Genomic DNA, 27,637 nt, shown 5'->3' on the forward strand with positions numbered 1-27,637 from the left:
CTACGCCTGCATCCCCAAGCGGCGGCGCAAGATCAGAACGGTGGCTGAGGGCCTCGCTGACCACCTCTCTCTTGATGGAAGATGGCAGCGACGCCCTCGGGCCACGCATCTCTCTTGATGGCGTTGTTGAGGCGGCGGTCTCGCTCCTCCATTCGGGCCTCTAGATCCCACGCGGGATCGGGCAAGTGCGGCACTTCTGCATCGTCATGGGTGTTGCGTCAAAAACTGCATAACTCAGTCCATCTCGGAGCAGTCTGCCTACACTGCATGGGTGAGTATATGGGAATCGGTAACCTTACGACCATTTAATTGCACACATTATTTTGGCAGTAGCATTCTGATATGCTGATGTCTGCGCATCACCATGCTAGTTGGCAAGACAAGGTCAATAAGAGATTAGTGTTAAGATGATAAAAAATTCGAGAAATATATTCTGCGCCCATGTTCATATGGATCCAAAACAAAAATAGAATTGTACTGGCAACATACAAACCATTACAACTTTATTTGAAATACAACTGCATCTCCAATCCTGGGCACTACATTTGCATAGTAAATATATCTATAGTTTTAAATGTAGACATATGTAATAGATCATCACGACACTCAGTCCAGCTAGTTTCTCTCATGCAAAAGGATTAGGGTCACGGTGAGTGCGTGCTCCCAGCCATAGCTTCAAGCAGTCTTGGTATCGTGGGCATCCCGATCTCAACTCGCCCTTCGAGAATCTGAACTACCTGTCCCATTGTCGGTCGATCAAGCTCATCATCTTGGATGCACCAACATGCAACCTTGCAAGCCAGTTCAGCCTCATCCAGATTGACATTACCATGTAGCATGTGATCTACCAAACTTCCAGCATCTCCCTCAAGAAGCTTGCGTGCGGCATGCACAGGGAAAAAAACATCAAGGTTGCCACCACTAGAACTGGAAGTGCACGAGTTCCTCTTTCCAGATATTATTTCCAGCAACACCATCCCGTAGCTATAAACATCTACTTTTGGTGTAATAGCAACACCGGCAATCCATTCAGGTGCAAGGTACCCTACAGTTCCCCTCACTGTAGTTAGTACTCGGCTAAACCCCTTCCCAAAAGCTTTGCCATGCCGAAGTCTGCAATTTTTGGAATAAATGAATCATCAAGAAGTATGTTTTCTGGCTTAATATCACAGTGTATTATGCAGTCTCTACAACTCTCATGCAAGTAGGCTAGCCCTCTGGCAACTCCTAGTGCTATCTGATACCTTGCAGTCCAATTCAACGGTGTATGATTGATTCGAAATAGATGGACATCAAGAGAGCTATTTGACATGTATTCATAAACAAGCAACCTCTTAGAACCCTCACAACAGAAACCAACAAGCTTAACTAAATTGATGTGTTGGATAGTTCCAATCGAGCTCACTTCTGCTCTGAATTGCTTCTCTCCTTGATAAGCACCGTCAAGCCTCTTCACTGCAACAGCAATTGAGTCATCTATAAACCCTTTGAATACAGCACCAAAACTGCCTTCCCCCAACTTTGCTGTGAATTTATTTGTTGCACGCTGTAAATCACTATATCCAAATGCAATAATTCCATTACAACCTTGAACACCATCCGATATATGTCTAGAACCCTTCCTTTTATTTCTCCAAATCATTATTAGGGGAATGAGGGCAAATAAGCCTAGAACAGAAACAGCTGTACCAACTGCAACTCCAATAACAATCTCCTTTCTATTGTTTTTTAATCTGTTGAGATCTTTAGCAGAAACACGAAGGTAAAGAGTTTCCCCAGTTGAATTTGTAGTGCCACTACACTGTTGGGCTTTTATGTTGAGCAGTTCATTATGCCAGGTGTAACATCTGCCATCGTTGAAGGAATATGCTGTGCAGGAGCAATTACTCAGGCAAACTTGTTCACACTCGCTCGCGCTTGCAGCAACTTCTACTTCTTGGGCATTCTGGGGCAACTTAACACATGGTACAGGGTAGAACTTGTCTGTGGTTTGTGTTGTGCTTGAGGTGTGCTTCGGTGCGCACCCTCTCCAAACTCGCGACTTATCGCCGAAGGGTACGGTGGTCCCGATTTTGTTTTTTTTGTGCTGCCCGCCGAAACCCATATCCAAGCCCAGTGCAAGACTCGTATGGGTATACAGGGCCTGGGCGTATCTATACGGACGACCCCACGTGGGTGGGTCCCACGTGCTAAGCTAATCACCGTGATTAGCTCCCATTGCATGCATCGTTTTCATCGGCACCGGAGATCTGATCGAGCTGTTCCACGCCGTCGCTAGGTTGAACGCAAGCGGTTGTTGCCGGCCCGGCCGTCGGCGGTTGTTGCCGGCACGTCCGTCGCCGCCGGTGGTTGTTTCGCATGTCGACGCCGCCGACCGCGCGCGAAGCCCCCCCCCCCCCCCGCAGATCGACGACCTTGGAAAGGCGCGCCACCGGCTCGGCATCTTTCCCGCTAGGGTTTAAAATTACAGGTACCATGACTTCATCTTGTAGCATAGTAAGAGGACGCAATTCTGCCGGTTTTTCAATTCTAATTATGGTCCAATACTACAGAATATGGAGAACTCTATATCTGGTATGATCGAGGAACAAAACGAGTACGTCGGCTATAATTCCGATGACTCTAAAATGGAGGAAAATTTGCAGCACGAAGCCGGCTGGAGCGAAGACGAGTTTGATGTGAGCCACTATTTTTCATTTCGATTACCAGCAGTCCAGCATCATCAAATTATATATAGTTCCTCATGTCATAATTTATGCAGATTGCGTACGATGAATTTGATAATGATGACAACCATGGCGAACACACAGTACGATCAAAATGATGAGAACCATGGTGAACACACGTACAGTCTAAATACTAGTGAGGTATGTGTAGTGACTCATACAGATGACATAAAATGATGCATGAAATGATGGCAACCGTAAAATTTACGGTTACTAAATTTCGAAATGCATTAATAAATTTCAGGCACAATTTGACACGCAGCTTGAGTACGACTATTACGGTGAATCTGACTTGGACACGGGCCACACCGATGATGTGGAAGGTGCATCAGTTCCTCGAGGATTCTGTTGACATGAGCCAGGTTGTTATCTCTCTTTATCAGTCTTATATAGTTGGAACACATAAATTTATAGTTTTAATTAATGCCTACGTTTTCTACTTGCTGTGCGACGCCAGGCGCTAGTCAGCCTGAGAAACCACACAAAGGTAGCAATGGCAATGAATATCCTGATAGTGATCGGGATTTATACTCGATGATAAAAGAGATGACTTTTATTTCTGAAGCAGCAGCATATTCTTTCTACAACAGATATGCTAAAGATTATGGGTTCAGCGTCCGGCTTGACCAGGTTAAGCGGTTTGATGATGGAGTAATTCGGTTAAGGCGTTTTGTGTGTTCCAGACAGGGCAGACGTCCCAAAAACCAACTGACCACGGAAGGCCGTGTATATAGGCACAGACCTGAGTCTCGCTGCGGCTGCAAGGCACGTTTGGTGGTCAAGTTTGATGGAAGAACTGGTTTCTGGGTTGTTGAAGATTTTCGTGACAAACATAACCATGACCCAGCTGAACCATGTCAGACTCCGTTTCTTCGGTCCCATAGGACGATCAACGACGCGTAGAGATCTGAGATATTATCAATGGGATCCATGGGAATCAGGAAGCACCTCATTATGAGAAAATTCATTGCAGGCTCCGGTTCATTTGCTGGTGTTGGATTCACAAGAAAGGATTTGTACAACATGTGCTCTAGGGAGAGGAGGAGGCTGCTTTTCGACGGTGACGCTACCACAGCCATCCGCATTATGTCAAAGAGGAAAAGAGGGACCCTGAATTTTTCTTTGAATATGACGTTGATGAAAAAGGCCGTCTGAAGCACATGTTCTGGTGTGATTCCCAGTCACGTAGGGATTACCAGGACTTCGGAGATGTGCTGGTGTTTGATAGCACATACAAGATGAATAAATATAAGATGCCATTTGTTCCTTTTGTGGGCTTGAACAACCACCGTAGGACAACGGTTTTTGGGTGTGCCATCCTTTCAAGTGAGAATGAACAAACATATGTTTGGCTTCTAAAGACTTTCCTCAAAGCGATGTGTCAACAGAAGCCAAAGGCAGTAATCACGGATGCAGATGCCGCGATGATCGCCGCAATCGGCGAAGTATTTTCTGGTGTGCCGCATCGCATCTGCAGCTTCCACATTGAAAAAAATATGGAGATGCATCTACCTAACAAGTCACCGAACGAGTTCAGGACTCTTTTGTATTACACCACCTCGAGCAAGTATTTGAGGAGCGATGGCATGCATTTTACAGAAAATGGCAATCCCCAAAACCAGAACATGGATGAAGAGGATGTACACCAAGAGGAAACTTTGGGCTGCAGCGTATCTCTCTCAAGGATTCCGGCTGGGTATGAAAAGTAACCAGCGGAGTGAAAGTTTAAACTCTTGTCCGCACCTGCACCTAGATGGGGAAATGACAATTGTTGATATGATTATGCACTACGACAACGCAATTGTCCGTCTCTCGTGAGAACGAAGCCCACGACGATCGCATGGCTTCACGTACTACACCAGTGGCAATTACTAATTTCGTAGAACTAGAGGTTGCTCGCTGCAAAAATCTTCACTCCTCGCCGTGTTCTATATTATTCAAGGTGAGCTTTGAAAGATTGGCGGCATAGAGATCTTAGAAAAAATGCAGGCAGGAGACTCAAACATCTTCATTGTGGCATGGAGGAATAATGTAAGGACCAGGTTCTACGTGGAATATAGACCCAAGGAGGCAGAAATTATAAGGTGCAGCTGTCAAAGGATGATTAGAAAGGGGATCCCTTGCAAGCACATACTGCATGTGCTGCATTTCTTGAAATTTACTGAAATTCCACAATGTTGTGCTCTAGACGATTCACAAAAAATGCCAGGTTAGGGTTGCCAGCTAAACGCACCAACTGACATGTTTGGGTGGGGTTGGTCTCAAGGCGAGGAGCGGATGAAATACAACAGGATGAATATTAAGGTATCACATGCTATGCATATTGCATTAAACAATTCAGAGGAATATGATATGCTGCACAAGTACCATTGATGGCATAATTTCTAGAAGAGAGGGGTATGCTAAAGGTAAAGCATATGGTCCCCTCGAGTCGGTGCATGAAAATGAAGATGCTAGTGGACCATGCGATATTGTTGTTGGTGATCCTTTGAAAGTGTCCACTAAGGGTGCACCTAGGCAAGAAGCGCAGAAATCTCCAATGACTAAAAATGGATGACCACTAGGACACAAGGAACGCAGGTGCGGTGTGCGGGGCATGCCAAGGAGAAGGGCATAACGTAAGAAACCCAATATGCATATTTCATCCGAAGTAAGTTTTTCTGCCATTTTGTTTCATATACTTTAAAAGATTCATATGAGTTGTTGTGTAATTTTATGTCTGTGAACATGTGCAGGAATGTGCTGCAGCAGGAAGGGTAGTTCTTTCATAGTTATCTAAAGGGCAGTAAATTTCCTTAATTATGAAGGGGACGACTATAGCTTTGTATTTGATGGAGTTGTTAATGTTTGCAACGTACTGATGTTTTTATTTTGTACTGATGTTCTTAATTCTCTGGTGTTCTTTTGTAAAAATGGCAAAAGACATTATATATTGTGAAGTAGGCATTTCCTTATAATCATCATAGCATGCATGTACAAAGATAAAAATAATTGCATACTTTCGATAATGGGAAATAAAACCAATGTTACAAAATTTTGTAGATAATCTTAACCGAATAAATATTGTTTACAACCGAAGACAATTAAAAATTCAATATTACATGTGTCCGAAACCTTCTCGCGGGAGCAAACCGAACAGATCACACTATCAAATTTATATTTTCCTGGTCTTTGCTAGCAATCTCACTTTGTTTTTCACCCTGTCAAGAATGTTGTGTTGTGATAAAACAATGTTTGCAACTCGTACTTTCTCTCGATTCATCGATCGTGGCCTGCCAAAACATTATAAGGTGTTATACACATGGCTTGTTAACATTGTTAAAATTAACCGAGTGCATGGAACATAGTATAGCCAACCTGAGAAACCGGGCAAGTCATCCGATCTCCGTCCCAGTGCTCCATACATTGCAATACCCATAATCCGCATGAATTGCTGGTATATAATGTGACAAAATTTAAAAGTCTCCGCATATACAAAACCGACTTTCTTTATGTGTAATGCAATATAGGTACTTACGTATCGGTTTGCTTAGGGATGTCATAGCTTTTAATAGGCCATTCTTCGACATCAGGATATTCTGTGTCACAAGTATTGTTTGCTTGTTGTATGTCCTGTGAAATTTGCCCAATCTACGAAACAACAAATATATTACTGCACGTACATGAGAAAGTACACAAAGACATGTATGTAGAGAGTGTAATACCAAGTCTTCCACAACTGATTTTGACACCCCTAAACGAAACAGAGGATCAAGGACCTCGGAATTCCTTCTTCTTTGTATGCATGACAACAAGCTACGTAATGAGTTTTCCGTATGTTCAGTGCGAAAAATGTCTACAAGAGAAGGAAAAAACTTTGTCAATTATCATATTATTTTATTCTAATTTCGCATGAAACATTGAAAGAAACTGTTGTTACCTTCTCACGCTTGAAATACTCATCCATAACCCTACCTAAGGCTCCTGGTCTTGTAACTACCTCATCTATATTTCTAATATTGTATTTTTTCTGTATTGTTTTTCTCGCTTGTTCAAGGAGATAGTTTGTCCTCCACGCAGGACATAACATTCGATCGGACCCAACACGGAGAGACAAATATCCAATAGCAGCATCAATAATCTGATAGCAACAACAATATTTTCAAATTCAAATAGTTTAATTACGAGTATAACGCAAACTTTTGGTTTTGAAGACTTACATCATCAGATAGCCATTTGTGCGCAAGAACGACATTAAGCTTTTCTGAAGACAAGCTGGCGCCATATTCATTCTTGTACACTCCTTTAGATGCTTCTTTTGGTAGCTTGGATATTGTTTTAACATATAAAGTGGCAGCTTCTATTTCCTGCTGTGTTGGTACTGCCGAAGATACCCCAACTTCATGTTCTGCAAACAACCCTGATGCACATAATAGTAATAACATATGTGTTACAGGTTGCAGCATATCTTTTATTTGCCAACAAAGAAATAACGAATAAATGGTGTTACCTTTCTTTACACGGCTTTGACGTTTTGCTCTAGGTTTCGCGACCACATATGGTGATCCATATTTTTGATTCGTCGTCCGTTTCCTTTTCCCTCCAACTTGTACCGCCGCTGCGTTTCTCCTTCTTCCATTACTATTTGCACACTTTGTTGTATTGCCCTTCTTCCTACTAGCCTGTCGTCCCATTGTTTCACCACTATGAGTACTCATAACTTCATGTTCACCGTCATGTAGGTCATCCTTCTGTCCAGCATTCACCTTGGTGGTAGATCTTGCGAAAATGTCATCCGGTATACGTATATCCGAGGATGATGCCGATTTTGTGGTATCATTTAAGATAAAAGGATTATCTTGTGTACCCTCCGTGTTACCGAGGTTTCCTGGTGTGACGTACACATTATCTCCTGCCTCCTAGGCACCCCATTATGCTTAGGAGGTGTGACAAACTTACCAGAATTCTTTGTTAAATTGCTAATTAAAGCATCTAACTCGTCAGAACTGTTCTTGTACATGAATTCTTTCTTAGACGAATCATTGATGTGATTAGAAGTCTCTTCTTCCTCATCTCCTCCTTTCCCTGACTCTGATCCTTCAACCGGTTTGTACATGACACCATTCTTATTTAGCATTTTTAGGACTTCCTGCAAAACAAGTAGTACCATAATTATTCATTACTGATAATGTAATACTTTCGTGTTTGTAAAATGAATGGCTCCTCACCTCTCGCACATCTCTTTGGTACAAGTGCTAATTGTTTGTCAATGTGATCCGTCAGCTTCCTTCTTCAAACTTTCCAATATTATGTCCTTGTTACTAAGCCTCTGTCTCGAACGTGTCGAACGTGACTGTTCACCATTCTGCGATGTGTTTTGCTTTGTTTGCGCTCTGGCATTGGCTTGAGTTGTAAGATCATTAATAATCTGCATGTCAAATTAGAAAACAAATGTCATAAATTAATATAACAACACAACGTCGACTATGATATAATGTAGCTAGAAGTAGTGATAAAAACAAAACCTTCACTTTGCCTCTCCCACAACCATTTGCATAGTCGTACTGCGACCTCCTTTCCGCTTCCGCTTCAGTCCAGTTTTTCATTAGTGGCCGAATAGACTTGTGTGGAATATACGTAGGATCATCGACAACTACCACCTTTTCCCAGTATAGTAGCTACAAACAACACATTTTAAATGAAATAAGTTTCAAATTGTCACATACATCAAATATAGTGCTAATCATGTTTGCATACCTGAGTGAGACAAAGATTTCCAACCGGCCATCCCCTACCTTTTCCTGCTGATCTTGTGTAAGCAGACAAATTATCAAGGAGGTAACGCAATGTGAAGTGATTCCAGTTAATGTTAAACAGTCTAGGAACATCCTCCACTAAACAGTAGTGATCTCTATCGACTGTTTTTGGGCCAGATGGCGCAAGAACCGTGCCAATTAGCACAAGCACTGCTTTCCGCACAAAGTCATCATCGGAAGCTTTCTCTCTCTGTATGTCAGCAATCAAGTCTTCAATAACTAGATTTCCACTAGACTTGCTGAGATAACTAGGCGGTATTTTCCTTCTACTTGTTAGACATTCTTGATCAATTATATCAAAAGCGGAATAACCCTCATTACGTAGACCATAAATGCATTCTATGTCTACAGAGGTTGCAGTTATCGCTCCTGCCTTGTCTTGTACGACGAATGTCTCAGTTTTAGGATCATATAGCTCTATCATAAATCTAATCATATTTGTGCGCGTGGCGAAGGCTGGCGCTTGCAACATCGTCCGCAAAGTAGTAGAGCTAAACCTCGCACGTTGAGGTCCTGAGAAAGTGGCTACGAGATCCATCCACAATGTGTAGTCACAATAGACCGGGCCATCTAATTCATCCATTCTGCAAATAACATATACAAACAACAATTATTGCCGACATAGAAAATCTCCTAACCATCTACAAGCGTAAATGTCAACCTAAAACTTACACGTCCGCAAAGAATGAAGGTTTAGATCAAGCGCACTCTAGATCAAGTGGGCGAAAGGATCGATGATAAACGAGATTGCAAACGCGCGCACTCGGAAGGCTGGAACACGGATGTTGCCGTCGTTAGATTGAGCTGTAGGCTCCGCCGACGAAAGGACTCCTATCTTCTCCAGCACGGCGATGGAAGGCGACGTTGACTTGAAGAAGAAATCGTGGGTAGTTAGACATTGTGCGTCGGACGTGCCGCTAACTAGGGCATCTGCTGTTAATACTATAATTAGGCAAGCTCTCGATGGATATCTGGGCCAGCCCGTTAGTACCCAGCCCATACACGGAGGGCACTCTATGCATGTGATAAGACACTGCTTTGCATTCGGCAGACGCATCGATAACTTACTTCTCCCTCTCTCTTTTGGAGCAACAATATATACATGTTCAAAGGTGCTGATCACCTACAAGCATACCATGGTTCCGCATGGCACCACACAACAATGGCTTGTAGCTAGTACGACGGTGCAAAATATTTTTTAATTACGATTTCAGTTGTTTGTAACGAAGATTTTTTAAAAAAATATGGTCTTTTTTGCACATTACTAGATCTGCAATGTACATATTGACATATCTATAGTGCCACTGTCAAGTGGGGCATCAACAAATTTCACAATGCTACAACCCTCATACAACACTTGTAGAGAAATAAGCTGGATATAATTAATAAGCATTCACGATCGAACTCTTCACACATTGTCATAAAAGTGTGAAAGCATTAAAAATGACATAAATTTGCACCATACTAAAAGTGTACCAACGGACATGACATAAACAAAAAATTTAGATAGCTATAGTAGTCTTCACGAGTGAAGTCTGAACCGGGCTGCTCTCACACACAGTCAAGCATAATCTTCAGACCACCTTCTCCTTGCTTACGGAACCAGAACACGTATTTCTGATTTTTCTTCATGCCATTCTGCCTCACCACATCCATCCAGTGTGATGTTATCATGGCACCTCCTTTTGGTACTCCTTTCACCGATGACATGTTCATCACCATCGTAACTTCTGTAACATTGGCACCTGGTGAGTACAGCTTTATTGTTGCTGGTAGCTGAATATTGGGCAGAATGTGCTTGAGGGTGAACCTCCTTGAGAAGTACTACACATAAATTTGACAGTCAATTATCGGCATATCTTGGTTAGTAGTAAGAAATGATGGAAATCAAAATTAATTACCATCTTTGCTTTATTCTTCACGATGTGTGATTTCTTGATGGTGCACACGTACAATGGAATTACGGGTAGGGTTTTCGCAACTAGTCGTTCGAGTGCATCAAAATCGTCATAATTCATCTTAACTCGATTTGCATACTCTATGAAAGCTTCAAAATCATACTCTTCCTCTTCTCCAGGACCTACATGTAATATTAAAAAACATAAGGGACATCAATTAATTCTAAATTAAGTTGTTCATAACACTCGTGTTCTCATTGAGTGACATAAACAGACTTACCCCTTATAATAGGCCTTTTCCTCCAATTCGGTAAAGCACGAAGCTGGGCAGGTGTAGCAAGGAATGGCTGATCAATGTCAATGTTCTCATATGTCATATACGTACGATCAAATTAACCACTAGATCTAATTAAGTCGGCCGATATTTTTTTCCCAAGCGACCCAACCAAGGGAAGTAAGATTAGACGACCAGATCTAACTTGGGCAGATCAAAGTAAAGACGATCTACCGCGTCTACATATGTTGTCAGGCAAGAGTTCATAAAAAAATTAGGTGCATGGCACGAGGTGAGCGAACTATACTTACATCCATGGCGATGAGATCCGAGTTAGCTCGTAACCAACGTCTTCGAGGACGCGATCGGCGTCCGGTCGTAGATCGGAGGAGGCGTTGAGGAGATAGATCGTTTGGGAATTAGATTTGAGGATTAGTATGGCAGTTAAATACCTAAATAAAAGGCTGGGCCAGGATGGGCCTCAATTGCGGCCCACGAGGAGCATAAAGAAGCATACCACAAACGAAAAGATGGATCCCTCGGCCCGTTATCTCATCGAGCATCTCCATCCCGCCTCCACCTACAGGTCGCCGCCGCCATGGTGATTTCGGCTATGGACGACATCGACCGCGTCGAACCCATGCACAACTCATCGGATGAGGTATGATTCTAAGTTAACGTCTTCATCTCATGGGATTCTAAATATCTTGAAGAGTCAGTGGTATGTGCAGTTCATAAGTTATGTCGAATTTAATATGTTTTCACGTTTTATTGTAGGAATCAATATGTGAGTGTGGTATTCGGGATGGCTGTGCCCAGTTTCAACATTGTCTACAAGCAAAAATTGTTCTCCTAGAAGAACTAAATTTTAAAAGAGAGGAGAAAATGAAGATTGATGAAGAATTGAGGATTGTCAAATAGAAGCTCGGGGTGGCTCATGAGACAATTCGGAAGATGGAACAAGCATTGATGACTACCAACAAAAAAATAGAAACACTTCGGAAGAGAAAGGCCGAATCGAGTTGATGATGGCTGATATCATCGATGAACACAACATTAGTAAAAACGAAACAAGGGCGACAACAAGGTTGAAGATAAATAAGGTCAAAAAATATGCTCTCCAACGGGAATTGTTTCTTCAGTACGCCTTGTGTGCTATAATTATTCTAGTAGCATGTTATAATCGCGATGTCGGGGCTTTTAAAATGCTCGGCCTAGATGTTATGGTTGGGCAACGAGTGAATTACGTAATGTGATCATGTCCAGAAATAAAAATTTCTTTTTCGACAGTGAAAAGCTGATGAGGAGAAGTACATAGCATAATTACCTCTTATAATAATTAAAATGCGAGAAAATATATGGTCCGCACACAATACTACAAATGCGAGATAAAAATGCGAGATAAAAATATAGAGGACATGCCTCGTCGTCTACTTGGAACGTTTGTACGACGACTCCGCCTCGTCGTCGTCCGGGCGCCCCCGTTTGCGAGAAGCCTTCTCCGACGAGGAGCTGTCGTCCGACGAGGTGGACTCCGACGAGTCATCTTCTGACGAGGAGTACTCCGAAGAGCCGTTGTACTCAGTAATTAAGACCATCACTATAGTAGATGGTCTGACAACTCAGTTCAAAAGCTAACCAAACACTGTTCAACACAACACGAAGCAGTAGTTCCAACATCATAAACCAAAAGCATATCTACAAAAGCATCGATAGCAACCACCATCCACAGGAACTAGGCTTCAAGCATCCTCCATAGCAAGCACCAAGAGAAGCCCATGATGCTCTGCCCTAATCTGCTTGGAGGTGCCGGTATGGGCTAGCTCCTCGCAGTCTTGCCTCGGGCTATTAAGCTTGCCATCCCTGGGCTTCACCTTGTGCCATGGACAGAAGTACTTCCCCCTCTTCTTGAAAGGGAAGGCCCCAGCATCCAGCTTCTGCATCAGCTTGGTCTTTAAGGATCCAATGTTCCTGCTGTCCACGGACTCGGATGAATCCTGGGAGTCATACTGCACAACAACAAAATGTACAAGTTATGATTACAGATACAAACCAAACATAATGAAATACATGCAATGGTACAGAACAACTTGTATAGCTCACCTCCGAGGAACCATCCGAATCCCGCAACTCCTCATATGGAGCGGGGACATGTGGAGCGAGCACCGGTGGAGCGAGCACCGGTGGAGCAGGCAATGCTCGGAGCAGGCACGAGTTCTTCCTCCTCCTGGATTGGAGGAGGGACAGGTACTTCCTCCTCCTGGATTGGAGGAGGGACAGTCCTAGCTCTCGGATTGGAGGAGGCACGAGCTCCTCCTCCTCGCGCTTCCGCTTCCGGAACCTTCACCGAGCCTACATACAAATATGAAAAGTCACCACAGTAATCACCTATAGGAAAATAACATCCAAATACTATGCATACCAAATAGATCATCTTAATTATTCTTTCATTATATCTTATGTATACTCCAAACTACCAAGTCTAAGAGAATTATATTTATAGTTACATTATGCTAGCACCTACCACGATCATGCTTTCATTATACTATACATTACGGGACCCTTTCAATGATAGCACATTAATCCCATGATAAATCCCCACATTAATCTCAAAAGGTTAATATTCTCACATTATTCTAGGTCATCAAAATTAGCTGGATGCTTACATTCTAATTTTGCAATATAATCAGCACATACTAAATAATTTACAGTACAGCCGTGTACATAATTAAAATAAAAAAAATTTCCAAGTAGCAGGACACAGGAGGCTAATTCTTGTCAGTGTAACTGATATAGATGTATATTGTCTGCTATGTTAAGCAATGCATCAGAACTGCAATAAGTCAACAAGCAAGTAACTATATCACCTGTAGTCATTATTTTCATGGGATTTATTGATAATTAATTACAATCTTAAATAATAACTGATAACTCCTTCGAGGCTTTCCAACTTAGCAAAGATGGGATGTGCAACATCATTAATTCGACCAACATGAGCTTAAAGAAACAGACTAGCATGGTAAGCTAGTAACTATGAAATGAGAACCAGCAGCAATGCAACCATTGCACCTAGCAGACTTATCTTCACATCACTTCCATGACAAATTTGATGAATCAGAACAACAATGAAGCATCCTCCTAAACTACAGTTTCTTTTGTTCTGTTCTCTGCTCTAGCTAGGCCGCTCCAATACTATAGTATTTTGAAATCACTAAGGTTTAACTAACATATAATGTTTGATGTCATCTACGTCGTGGTGTTTAATCATCATCAACGTTTCAAACCACTTGATGCATGTCTGTGTATAAATACTACTATCAATATGCGATAATCTGTATATGAACATATTGTGTGAAAACATTTGAAACTATCAATATGTGATAATCTGTGCACCCATTCTTTCCTCTCAGACCAGTTAATCGAAATCAAAAAAAGCCGACAACGAACTAACCTCCATCTGCATGTCGTCCTTGACCTCGCAGACATGGCCGGACGCCTCCGCACCGATCAGATCCGCCACCACCTTCAAGGCCGCGGATGGTTCAGCCTGATCCACCAGATCCGCCACCACCGTGACGGCTGCGGCACCATCACCCGCAACATCACCCGCATCGCCCTTCCCTGTAGCAGATTCGTCGCCGTCCACATCCGCCGTTGCCGCCACCAACGGGCCGACGGCGGGAGAGCCGATGACGGAGGTCTCCACGGCGGTCTTGCTTGCACCGTCCGCCGTCTTCTTCTCCTCTCCAGCTCCGCCATCCCCTCCAACCGCCTCCGGCCGCGCATCCCCTTCCACGACCGCCAGCATCTTCACTTCTTCCGCGGCAGCTCTACCGAGTTCCATCGCCGCCAGATCTACTCAACGGCGGACGATCCACTGCCTAACCTACGGGCGGAGGGAGAGAGACGAGGGTTTTTTGGGGGAGAGATGGAGCTCGAAGAAGTGGGGAAGGGGGGGAAATGGAAGCGGACGAGCGGTTCCAGGACTTTTATATGCCCCGACGCCTCCGCTCCCTCGCCACGTCTTTCTACACGTCACCGACGCCTTCCCTTCCTTGCCACGTTACACGCCACGTCATCCCCGTATACGTACAGAATACAGTATAAGTGACTCACGTATACCCTACGCCGAAGCCGATAGTCTGAATTACAAACAATTGTCTGAATTAAAAATAGTCAGAAAGTAAGAAGAACATAAACTTTTTCCTAGGTACAGTCGCCGCCTCCACCTCAGTCTCCTCCATAGATTGGGTTCCCCCTCTTCCGGCCGGCTTCGTCGGTGTCGGGAGGAGTGGGGAACCCGATCTATGCGTGGAGTTTTTTAAAAAAGTAGTGTTTTCAGTTGATTATGTTAGGTTTTTGGTAGTCATCTTTTTGTTGGTTTCACCCAAGGGTTGTGGGCCCACTTTGTGGCCTGGGTAGAGCCGTTTTGCACGTAAACCATGTGTGCGGGCTCCCGTGAGGTAGCTAGGCAAGGAGCACATGATTTCTTCCATGGATGGTGATGTAAGTGGTGTTTGGATGCCATGGTGAAGCAGATCCCAAAAGATGGGACCACCATGCACACGCGCCGTCAGACGATCCACTGTTTTGACACCTCGTTCTGACGAGAACCCTATATTTCAGGAGTCTACACCACATGAACATGGGTATTCACACATGCACAACACTAAACCCATGGCTAGGAGTGGGTGGGGTGACATGGTGCACCAGTGCCCACCACATGGGGTCGCCCAAGGGTTGTGGGCCCACTTTGTGGCCTGGGTAGAGCCGTTTTGCACGAAAACCATGTGTGCGGGCTCCCGTGAGGTAGCTAGGCAAGGAGCACATGATTTCTTACATGGATGGTGATGTAAGTGGTGTTTGGATGCCATGGTGAAGCAGATCCCAAAAGATGGGGCCACCATGCACACGCGCCGTCAGACGATCCACTGTTTTGACACCTCGTTCTGACGAGAACCCTATATTTCAGGGGTCTACACCACATGAACATGGGCATTCACACATGCACAACCCTAAACCCATGGCTAGGAGTGGGTGGGGTGACATGGTGCACCAGTGCCCACCACATGGGGTCCCCCAAGGGTTGTGGGCCCACTTTGTGGCCTGGGTAGAGCCGTTTCGCACGTAAACCATGTGTGCGGGCTCCCGTGAGGTATCTAGGCAAGGAGCACATGATTTCTTCCATGGATGGTGATGTAAGTGGTGTTTGGATGCCATGGTGAAGCAGATCCCAAAAGATGGGACCACCATGCACACGCGCCGTCAGACGATCCACTGTTTTGACACCTCGTTCGACGAGAACCCTATATTTCAGGGGTCTACACCACATGAACATGGGCATTCACACATGCACAACCCTAAACCCATGGCTAGGAGTGGGTGGGGTGACATGGTGCACCAGTGCCCACCACATGGGGTCACCCAAGGGTTGTGGGCCCACTTTGTGGCCTCGGGTAGAGCCGTTTTGCACGTAAACCATGTGTGCGGGCTCCCGTGAGGTAGCTAGGCAAGGAGCACATGATTTCTTACATGGATGGTGATGTAAGTGGTGTTTGGATGCCATGGTGAAGCAGATCCCAAAAGATGGGACCACCATGCACACGCGCCGTCGGACGATCCACTATTTTGACACCTCGTTCTGACGAGAACCCTATATTTCGGGGGTCTACACCACATGAACATGGGCATTCACACATGCACAACCCTAAACCCATGGCTAGGAGTGGGTGGGGTGACATGGTGCACCGAGTGCCCACCACATGGGGTCACCCAAGGGTTGTGGGCCCACTTTGTGGCCTCGGGTAGAGCCGTTTTGCACGTAAACCATGTGTGCGGGCTCCCGTGAGGTAGCTAGGCAAGGAGCACATGATTTCTTACATGGATGGTGATGTAAGTGGTGTTTGGATGCTATGGTGAAGCAGATCCCAAAAGATGGGACCACCATGCACACGCGCCGTCAGACGATCCACTGCTTTGACACCTCGTTCTGACGAGAACCCTATATTTCAGGGGTCTACACCACATGAACATGGGCATTCACACATGCACAACCCTAAACCCATGGCTAGGAGTGGGGGGGGTGACATGGTGCACCGGTGCCCACCACATGGGGTCACCCAAGGGTTGTGGGCCCACTTTGTGGCCTCGGGTAGAGCCGTTTTGCACGTAAACCATGTGTGCGGGCTCCTGTGAGTTAGCTAGGCAAGGAGCACATGATTTCTTACATGGATGGTGATGTAAGTGGTGTTTGGATGCCATGGTGAAGCAGATCCCAAAAGATGGGACCACCATGCACACGCGCCGTCAGACGATCCACTGTTTTGACACCTCGTTCTGACGAGAACCCTATATTTCAGGGGTCTACACCACATGAACATGGGCATTCACATATGCACAACCCCAAACCCATGGCTAGGAGTGGGTGGGGTGACATGGTGCACCAGTGCCCACCACATGGGGTCACCCAAGGGTTGTGGGCCCACTTTGTGGCCTGGGTAGAGCCGTTTTGCACGTAAACCATGTGTGCGGGCTCCCGTGAGTTAGCTAGGCAAGGAGCACATGATTTCTTACATGGATGGTGATGTAAGTGGTGTTTGGATGCCATGGTGAAGCAGATCCCAAAAGATGGGACCACCATGCACACGCGCCGTCAGACGATCCACTGTTTTGACACCTCGTTCGACGAGAACCCTATATTTCAGGGGTCTACACCACATGAACATGGGCATTCACACATGCACAACCCTAAACCCATGGCTAGGAGTGGGTGGGGTGACATGGTGCACCAGTGCCCACCACATGGGGTCACCCAAGGATTGTGGGCCCACTTTGTGGCCTGGGTAGAGCCGTTTTGCACGTAAACCATGTGTGCTGGCTCCCGTGAGGTAGCTTGGCAAGGAGCACATGATTTCTTCCATGGATGGTGATGTAATTGGTGTTTGGATGCCATGGTGAAGCAGATCCCAAAAGATGGGACCACCATGCACACGCGCCGTCAGACGATCCACTGTTTTGACACCTCGTTCTGACGAGAACCCTATATTTCAGGGGTCTACACCACATGAACATGGGCATTCACACATGCACAACCCTAAACCCATGGCTAGGAGTGGGTGGGGTGACATGGTGCACCAGTGCCCACCACATGGGGTCACCCAAGGGTTATGGGCCCACTTTGTGGCCTGGGTAGAGCCGTTTTGCACGTAAACCATGTGTGCGGGCTCCCGTGAGGTAGCTAGGCAAGGAGCACATGATTTCTTACATGGATGGTGATGTAAGTGGTGTTTGGATGCCATGGTGAAGCAGATCCCAAAAGATGGGACCACCATGCACACGCGCCGTCAGACGATCCACTGTTTTGACACCTCGTTCTGACGAGAACCCTATATTTCAGGGGTCTACACCACATGAACATGGGCATTCACACATGCACAACCCTAAACCCATGGCTAGGAGTGGGTAGGATGACATGGTGCACCAGTGCCCACCACATGGGGTCACCCAAGGGTTGTGGGCCCACTTTGTGGCCTCGGGTAGAGCCGTTTTGCACGTAAACCATGTGTGCGGGCTCCCGTGAGGTAGCTAGGCAAGGAGCACATGATTTCTTACATGGATGGTGATGTAAGTGGTGTTTGGATGCCATGGTGAAGCAGATCCCAAAAGATGGGACCACCATGCACACGCGCCGTCCGACGATCCACTGTTTTGACACCTCGTTCTGACGAGAACCCTATATTTCAGGGGTCTACACCACATGAACATGGGCATTCACACATGCACAACCCTAAACCTATGGCTAGGAGTGGGTAGGGTGACATGGTGCACCAGTGCCCACCACATGGGGTCACCCAAGGGTTGTGGGCCCACTTTGTGGCCTGGGTAGAGCCGTTTTGCACGTAAACCATGTGTGCGGGCTCCCGTGAGGTAGCTAGGCAAGGAGCACATGATTTCTTACATGGATGGTGATGTAAGTGGTGTTTGGATGCCATGGTGAAGCAGATCCCAAAAGATGGGACCACCATGCACACGCGCCGTCGGACGATCCACTCGTTTTGACACCTCGTTCGACGAGAACCCTATATTTCGGGGTCTACACCACATGAACATGGGCATTCACACATGCACAACCCTAAACCCATGGCTAGGAGTGGGTGGGGTGACATGGTGCACCAGTGCCCACCACATGGGGTCACCCAAGGGTTGTGGGCCCACTTTGTGGCCTGGGTAGAGCCGTTTTGCACGTAAACCATGTATGCGGGCTCCCGTGAGGTAGCTAGGCAAGGAGCACATGATTTCTTACATGGATGGTGATGTAAGTGGTGTTTGGATGCCATGGTGAAGCAGATCCCAAAAGATGGGACCACCATGCACACGCGCCGTCAGACGATCCACTGTTTTGACACCTCATTCTGACGAGAACCCTATATTTCAGGGGTCTACACCACATGAACATGGGCATTCACACATGCACAACCCTAAACCCATGGCTAGGAGTGGGTGGGGTGACATGGTGCACCAGTGCCCACCACATGGGGTCACCCAAGGGTTGTGGGCCCACTTTGTGGCCTGGGTAGAGCCGTTTTGGACGTAAACCATGTGTGCGGGCTCCCGTGAGGTAGCTAGGCAAGGAGCACATGATTTCTTACATGGATGGTGATGTAAGTGGTGTTTGGATGCCATGGTGAAGCAGATCCCAAAAGATGGGACCACCATGCACACGCGCCGTCAGACGATCCACTGTTTTGACACCTCGTTCTGACGAGAACCCTATATTTCAGGGGTCTACAACACATGAACATGGGCATTCACACATGCACAACCCTAAACCCATGGCTAGGAGTGGGTGGGGTGACATGGTGCACCAGTGCCCACCACATGGGGTCACCCAAGGGTTGTGGGCCCACTTTGTGGCCTGGGTAGAGCCGTTTTGCACGTAAACCATGTGCGCGGGCTCCCGTGAGGTACCTAGGCAATGAGCACATGATTTCTTACATGGATGGTGATGTAAGTGGTGTTTGGATGCCATGGTGAAGCAGATCCCAAAAGATGGGACCACCATGCACACGCGCCGTCAGACGATCCACTGTTTTGACACCGTATTTGAGGGGTGTACACCACATGAACAAGTGCATTCACTCATGCAAATTGCAAAACTCATGGCTTGAAGTGTGTTAAATGACATGGTGCACCACTGCCGACAATATGGGATCATCCCAGGGTTGGTCAAAAAAGTGCCAGAAACAGGCTCCAAAGGTAGGGTAAACGGCCTCATTTCTAAGCATGTTTTTTTTCGACCTTGTCTAAACGACCCAAATAAATTTCCTAGACATCTACTTGATATGTATACACTGTTTTTGAAGATTTTATTTTTTTTAGATTTTCTCTGAAATTTTTAGGAATATTTGAATATACGAGCAATCTGATTGGCTGAACTCCTTTTTTTTTCCTGAACACGGGTGGGGGTTCCGAGCGGGCACGCTAGATGGACTGTTGGGCCGTGTTGCGGTCTGGCCTTGTGCCCGTTGTGCAATGCGCCGGCCTAGGCCTGCATGCGCGGGAAGCGACGACGACGGCATGCATGCGCCCCGCAGCAGTGACTCAGCTATGCATGCATCGCCACGACGTCGCCATGAATGAGCTAGCAAGCCCCGTTTCAGTGCGGTCGATTCAGCTGATAGCAGACGCGCCGCCCCGTTTCAGTGCGGTCGATTCAGCTGATAGCAGACGCGCCGCCCCGTTTCAGTGTAAAACGACAACGACATGGGACACCCCCTCGATTAATGTGCGAAACGGCAACGGCTACATGCACGCGTCACTCGCGTCGTTTCATCGCCAAACAACAATCTTCGTCTCCCACACCACATTTTTCTAGCCTATTTATACGTCTACATTCCTCTCCCACACACCACCCAGCTCCACTCCGGACACGACGCCCTTCATCCTTTCCTAGAACGCCAAAGCACCACCGGAAGATGCGGACGTCGGACCAACCTTCGTTCGGCCGCCTACCGTGCCGTAGCTGCGCTACCCGCCGGGCGTCCTCGTCGAGCGCACGCTCCGTGTGTGGGCGCAATCCAGGTGGAGGAGCCCCGTCGAGCTCGCCGACGCATTCTTCACCGCCGGCTTCGCCCACCTCCCACCGGGCTCGCCGCCGATGTTCCACCTTGAGGAGGTTCGTGACGGCGTCACCCTCAAGTTGCTCACGGTCACCCTCACCAACCCGTGGGACGCGTACGAGCTCCTCGGCCAAGTGTTCTGGTGCGGCTGCGAGTCAATCTTCTTCACGACGTACAACATCTTCACCAACTCGCGAGTGCATCTTCCCCACCGAAAACCAGTATGCACCGCCTCCCCTACGAGGAGTGAGGTGTTGATGACGTACGGTGGTCGAGTAGCGCGGCCAGGGTGGAAGAAAGTTGAGGAGGAATTTCGTGAAGCTTGTCATGCACGTTTCTCTACTTTTTAGTTTTATCGTGTTTATTTAAAATGCCGTGTTTTTATATATTGTACCGTGTCGTGTCCCCGGACTTATCTATGTAACGACGGTGGTACTTGTTTACATCCTTATTTATGTAAGTGACATATTTATGTAATCTAAGTGAGTCTCTATGTGTGTTCAAACCTGTTCGTCCTCAAATGACTACTATTTCTTGTACCAAATTGTTTACAAAACCCAACAAAAAATCAAAAAATTCTAATCCACTAAGACTAGAATTTTAGCTATTTTCAATTTTTTAAGTTGTTATTCATATATATTACAAATTTAGTGTTAAGATTCATATTGAATTATCTATTTCATATTCAATTAGTGAATTAGTGAATTGTATATAATAGACTACACAAAGATCCGTGTGTTGAAAAATGTACAAACATGCATTTAATAACCTAACGGAAGTGATAAAATGACTATAGATACCTTTATTACTTGTGAGTGTCAATATGTATCTATCCGTCCCACTCGGTTACCGGACTACCCTCGCGAGACGACTTCCCACTAGGTGTGCGGTTCGAGTCGCGGCAACACCCATTTTTTGCTTCATTTTTTTTGATATTTAATATGTACCACCTCAACTAGCCTAATGGGCCTAATTTGGTTGGAGATGGCCCATTAGTCAAATCTAGATTGGGCTATCCGCTACGATTATTGTTGCTGTTAAATGAGATAGTTGTTCCTGTTTTATATGTAGCCTAATGGGCCTAATTGGATGGAGTTGGCCCATTAGTCAAGTCTAGATTGGGCTGTTGTCTGCTGTGAGTGTTGTAGCTGTGAAATGAGCTATTTGTTGTTGTTGACCGAGAGATTTGTTGCTGTCAAGTATCACATAAGATAACAACTCCACCCTACCGCCAACACGTCGTCTTTATTTTAGATTACCGGAGGTTTTCCCCCATTTCCACCGGAAAATACCTTATCAATTATGTACAAATCGTCCGCAACACAACTGAGCAAACCGACAATACATTTCCTATAATCAAACGCTTACTTTGGCAAAATCTTTGTCACTTGGTGAATTGAAGCATGGCAGCTTGTGCTAGTGTGTCCTACCTATCTGTTTGACCCCATGTAATGGATTTAGATGGCGGTTGTTTTCGGTGTGTGATCACTGCTCTAAACCTGTTCCAGGCTTTCCGGTACATCGGAGTTGGTTGGGATGGCAGCCAATCTCCCCGATAAACCCTCGTTTTCCTTTTATTTTGTTGGTGTCTAGTTTTAATCCTGTAATAGACTTGGCTTCTTTTTCAATGAAATTGGGGCTGGGGGCAACCCGTGTTGATCTAAAAAATAAATCTTTGTCACTACATCATGCTAACAGGCTAGATCAACAGCAGCAAATAGAACATGCTTACCTAGCATCCAAGCACACAACAGGGCCAAGCATGCACAACACATAAGCATATGTTGTAAGCACAACATACACATGCTTAAACACTAAGCATACTTAATTAGAAACATAGTTCAACACAGCATTAACCAAGTTTCAACACCACAAGTACGACAGAGTTTAACATAAACACACAACTAAAGGAACATGATAGCAGGTAGGCATCAGGTAGGCAGGCAGGTCGGCAGGCAGGCAGGTAGGTAGGCAGGTCGGCAGCATCCTCCGCATGCTCCTACTGCCTGGGGGCGTACTTCTTGAGGAACAGGCCGTAGGCGGCATGCTTGGCCCTGATGTGTCCGGGTGTCTGCCCGCTGCCAACACCAGTGTAGGTGGCATGCTCGGTACATGCCGAGGAAGTCCGTCGGCATTTCCTTGCGGCTGCACCAGGGGCACTTGAACCTCCCCGGGCCAAGAAGGTAACGAATCTCCCTGCACCTAAGCCTGCGGAGAACATGCCTACTCTTCACGTCCCTATCCTCCCGGTCAGAACAGACTTCATCCGAAGGATCCTCCTGTTAAATGAAATAAATTAGGTTAATTAGCTGCTATGGTGTACAAACAATGTAATGACTATAAATAGAAAAGGAATGAAAACAATGCAAAGTATTTAGTTGTATAAATGCACATTAGTTAGTAACTATACATACCATATCTAATTTAAAGCTTCAATAATTAAGTAAATCAATAATGCAAATTAGTTATTAACTGTAGATAGCATCTGCAATTTAAAACTTGTATAAATAAGACATTATAGCAATAGTGTGAATTAACCAGTTAACAAATGTTGTTCGAATTGATGGAAATAAGTGTTAAATTAATATGACAAGCATCTCTTAATCACACGGTTAAATAAAAGTTTAACACATTCATACAAATTACTAACCAGGATTTAAGCTCCATTTGAAACACGCAATTATGTAATTCAAGTAAACAACATGAAACAGGAAGTCAAGATGGGCACATATAACCCTATAATATGTTGTAAATATGTAACCTAAGCATGTAATGCTACATTTCTGAGGAATACGAGGATTAATACCTGGTTAGCCTCGGTTTTACTCCAATTTTCTTATACACACAAGCAGCTAAGCAAATAATGTACCAAACACAAACAAGCAGCTAAGCCAGTGGCGGATCTCCCATTCTGGCAAGGTCTAGCCTATGCAATAGCTAGCATTGGCAATTAATACTAATAGACTATTACTTGAGCAGATTTTATGCTAGAACTAGCGCTTAATCTTGGCTTGTGGTATCAATTTTTCCTCTAAGCTATCATCTTCACCACACCATAATCTTGGGTCGTCCTCCGCTACTGAGCTAAGCAGTACTGGAGTAGCAAGCAGCTAAGCAAGAGCTAATCAAATTAGCATAGCATCAATGCGTTGAGCAAGGAGCAGAGAAACACAGGCAACCGCTCTGAACCATGGCCTGATTGAGAAACCATGACCATGATGCTTTGTTTTCTTTGCCAACAACCCCAAATGTGCAAAAAATGGATATATTGGCGCAGTAAAGGTAGATCCAGAGTTCACTAAAAATATTTTGCTATAGTTCTTATGATTTACATTTCATGTTATGATAATATTACTTTTGTTGGATATGTAGATGAGGTTTCTTTACCCTCCTCGATTGGAAAAGTATATATTAAAAACAATTGGAGAACGATGGAGGCAACATAAGTCAAATCTGAAATCACTCTATTTTGATGCAACCAAGAGTATGGAAGCAAACAACACCAATGTTCCAAGGGGTGTGATTAAAGATCATTGAATTTCTCTTGTTACTAATTGGATGAGCCAAAAGGCACAGGTACATATGGACGACTTGTCAGATTACCATTTACATCTTGCTTAGTTTCTCTAGGGAATTATGCAAATGCATGTGCTTAGGCCACAATCGAAGCGGAAGGCAACCGCTCTGAACCATGGCCTGATTGAGAAACCATGACCATGATGCCCTGTTTTCTTTGCCAACAACCCCAAATGTGCAAAAAAAATGGTATGTAAAGCAAAAAAAAGGTTGAGAGGTTGAGAAATTTACCTCGGACGGGTCGGCGGAGTCGAATTCTTCGAAGGTGGGCACGTCGTCGGGGCTGTTGATCTTGAGCCCCGCCGCCTTCCTCTCCTGCCTCTCTCGGGTTCTGGTTCTTCTTCTTCCGCCGCCGCATCTGCGCCTCCGTCTCGTGCGCACGCTTCTTGCTCGCCGGTGCAGCCACCGGCCAGCCGTATCTTGCCGTCTGGCCCCAACCGGAGCTCAGATCTGGGGCAGCTCCGGCCGCCGATGGTGCCGCCGATGGTGCCGCCAACTGCGTGTCGTCAACCGCCGCCTCCTTGCCCTTCCCCTCCTTCCCCTTCCCCCTCTCCATGGACGAGCGCGAGCGAGCACGAGCGAGCACGAGCGAGAGCGAGCTGTTCTTGACCTAGGGTTTTTTCCCGATTTGGGGATTGCTTTGGATGGATGCGCTGAAGTGTGAAGAGGACAGGGGAGAAAAGCGGTATATATCTCGGCGGTTCCGCGTGGCCGCGCGTGGACACGTAGGCATATAATACATTGCGGTATGGGTCATATACGGGCTTGTACGTGGGCTGATACGAACCCAGCCAAACCCGAAGTGCACAGGAAATGACGATCTTGCCCCCAGACCCGAAGCGGTATGAACGAATCCTAACCGTCCATGTGTTCTCGCGATTTGGCTTGTTTGTGGTGGGTGCGTACGGAAGCAAAAACGGTTGTGCTTTTGTTGCTAATGCAGTCCAAAGGAGTATTTCTTGAGCACCCAGAGGTTCGATCTTCTAGATCCCAATCCTCAGGGGATGCAATGATGAAGCCCTCCATGCAAGTGCAATGTGGAAACACATTAACATTGCAAATTGTGAAAGGTCCACATATTGCATAGACATCACATTGATCTTTCGGTTGGGAATAGATCACTGTCCAATCCTGTGAACTCTCTGACCAGATGGACAATTTTGATTGACCTGAGATGTCTAGTACATTACGAGTAACCTAGTTTCATCGACTAAATTAATTGTCATGTACATCTCTTGTTCATTGTCGACAAATGTCGAACAGAAAAGATTGTTGTTGCCTGCCATCTCTGGAACTGAGGCAAAGGATTTGCCGTTCCATAGACCGGTCGACCAGTATGGTATGAACGAGTTCAATGGTGTAAGCAAGAACTGGTCGGCACCACTGGGGTCTGACGTATCACAGTACACACCAGTAGCTGGGTCAATCAAGTTCTTCCAAGAAACAATACGACGGTTCAGGCCGGTGACCTTGTCCCATCCTAGCTTCGCCCCAGGGAAAAGTGTATCTGTGGGGTGATCAAAGCTCTGCCACATAACTTCTGATGAGTTTGAAGAGTTCACTAATATGAGATTGCCACTACTCAACAGCATGACAGTTGTGTTATTTCTTCTGATATTTGCTTGTGTTGACCAGATTATTGATTGAGTGGACTGATTCAAGATTACGAGGTTGCCATCCTGGGAGATTGTGAGCTCCAGTGAGGTGGTGTTCTGGATTGGCTTATCTCTATTTGCCACCCATGCAGAAGTAAATTTGGGAACTGTATTGAACCATATGCCAAGGTACCAGTTGGTAATGTCCTGGGATGATTTGCTGCTGTTTGTTCTGAAGAAGCCAAGCGCGTACCTGCCGTTCTTGGAGACGAGCTTGTCGTTGACAGCAAGTGATTGGCCGAATAAGATGGTGTCCGTCATGGCAGAACTTGCTTGGATGAATAGGAAGAGGGGCACTGTGACATATATGAGGAGATGCATGATTATGAAAAGGGTATGGTGAAATTGCAGATGCAGAGACCGTAGCTATAAGAGATATGCTCAGTGATCTATTTGTAGTCGTAAAAGGCACGGTAGAGTGAAAAGCCAGTCACGAGTGCACAGTGCTCAACAGCCTAACTATTGGGTAGAATCTTATTTCGACCGCAGCAGGGCAACGATTTAGTGCTGTCTTGTTCTAGACTGTTAGTTTTTTTCTTTGACAGGCGTGGAAAACTTATTCTGGACTGGGTTTGTGTGGTGTAAACTGCAGAGGAAAGGGCTGGAAGAAGAAAAAAAGCGTGTGGGCATGAGATCAGGTACGTATTCTATTTGCGATCACACCTTGACATGTATGCAAAAACTTCAGGCGCTGGCTTGATCTTAAGTTGCCATATTTTTCAGCAAACAAACGTCAGTTGATACAGATCGAGTTAGGTTTTGTTAGCATTACACTTCGCTCTAGAATGTTGTATTGATCACAGCTGTTAGTATTCTTTCATGTATTTAAGAGGACAACCGCCATTACATTTTTTGGTTTATCTATGCTCATGATCTTGTACCTATTCTCAATAAGTTCATTTTGTCCAAAGGAATGTCAATTTTTTTATTTAAATGGATGATGAAAACCCCAAGCCTCTGCATCACGATGTGTGGGCGCGGATTTCAGGGCCTGAATCAGGCCCTATTGATACTGCTGCCCAAGCGCCCGGATGCGGCGGCGTTGGGTGACTACAGGCCGATTAGTCTGATCCATATCTTTGCCAAGTTGGTGGTGACGCCGGTCTCGCTTTACGCCGATGACGTAGTCATCTTTTGCCACCTGGATGAGACGGATTTGCGTGCTATCCGCGGCATCTTGGAGCTCTCCAGGGAGGCGTCGGGGCTACATACCAACTTCGCCAAGTGCTCGGTTTTCCCAATTGCATGCTTAGAGGAGGAGGCTGATGGTGCGGCCACGGTTATGGGTTGCCAACTAGCACCCTTCCCGGTGAAGTACCTTGGGCCCTTGGCACCCCTCTCTCGATCAGACGCTTGTTGGGAGAGGCGTTCCAGCCTGTGGTGAATCGGTTGGCGGACGAGTTGCCTACTTGGAAAGCATCCATGAAGCCTAGGACGGGGGGCGCTTGACTCTCATCTGCTCGGTGCTCGCGGCCATTCCGCTGCACCAGCTCATATTGCTTGCCTTTAACAAGAAAGCACTTAAGCAGGTGAACAAGATCATGCGCGGATTTTTGTGGGCAGGCAGGGCCGACGCCAATGGTGGCCACTGCCAT

The 27,637-nt window shown here is 45.8% G+C and overlaps 1 pseudogene; it reads right to left on the minus strand.

Moving 5' to 3' along the window:
• Positions 1–644: 644 nt before the first annotated feature.
• Positions 645–27,637, minus strand: LOC124661987 (annotated as a pseudogene).

The sequence above is a fragment of the Lolium rigidum genome, chromosome 1 (genome assembly GCF_022539505.1).
Source record: "Lolium rigidum isolate FL_2022 chromosome 1, APGP_CSIRO_Lrig_0.1, whole genome shotgun sequence".
In the NCBI taxonomy this organism is placed as follows: Eukaryota; Viridiplantae; Streptophyta; class Magnoliopsida; order Poales; family Poaceae; genus Lolium; species Lolium rigidum.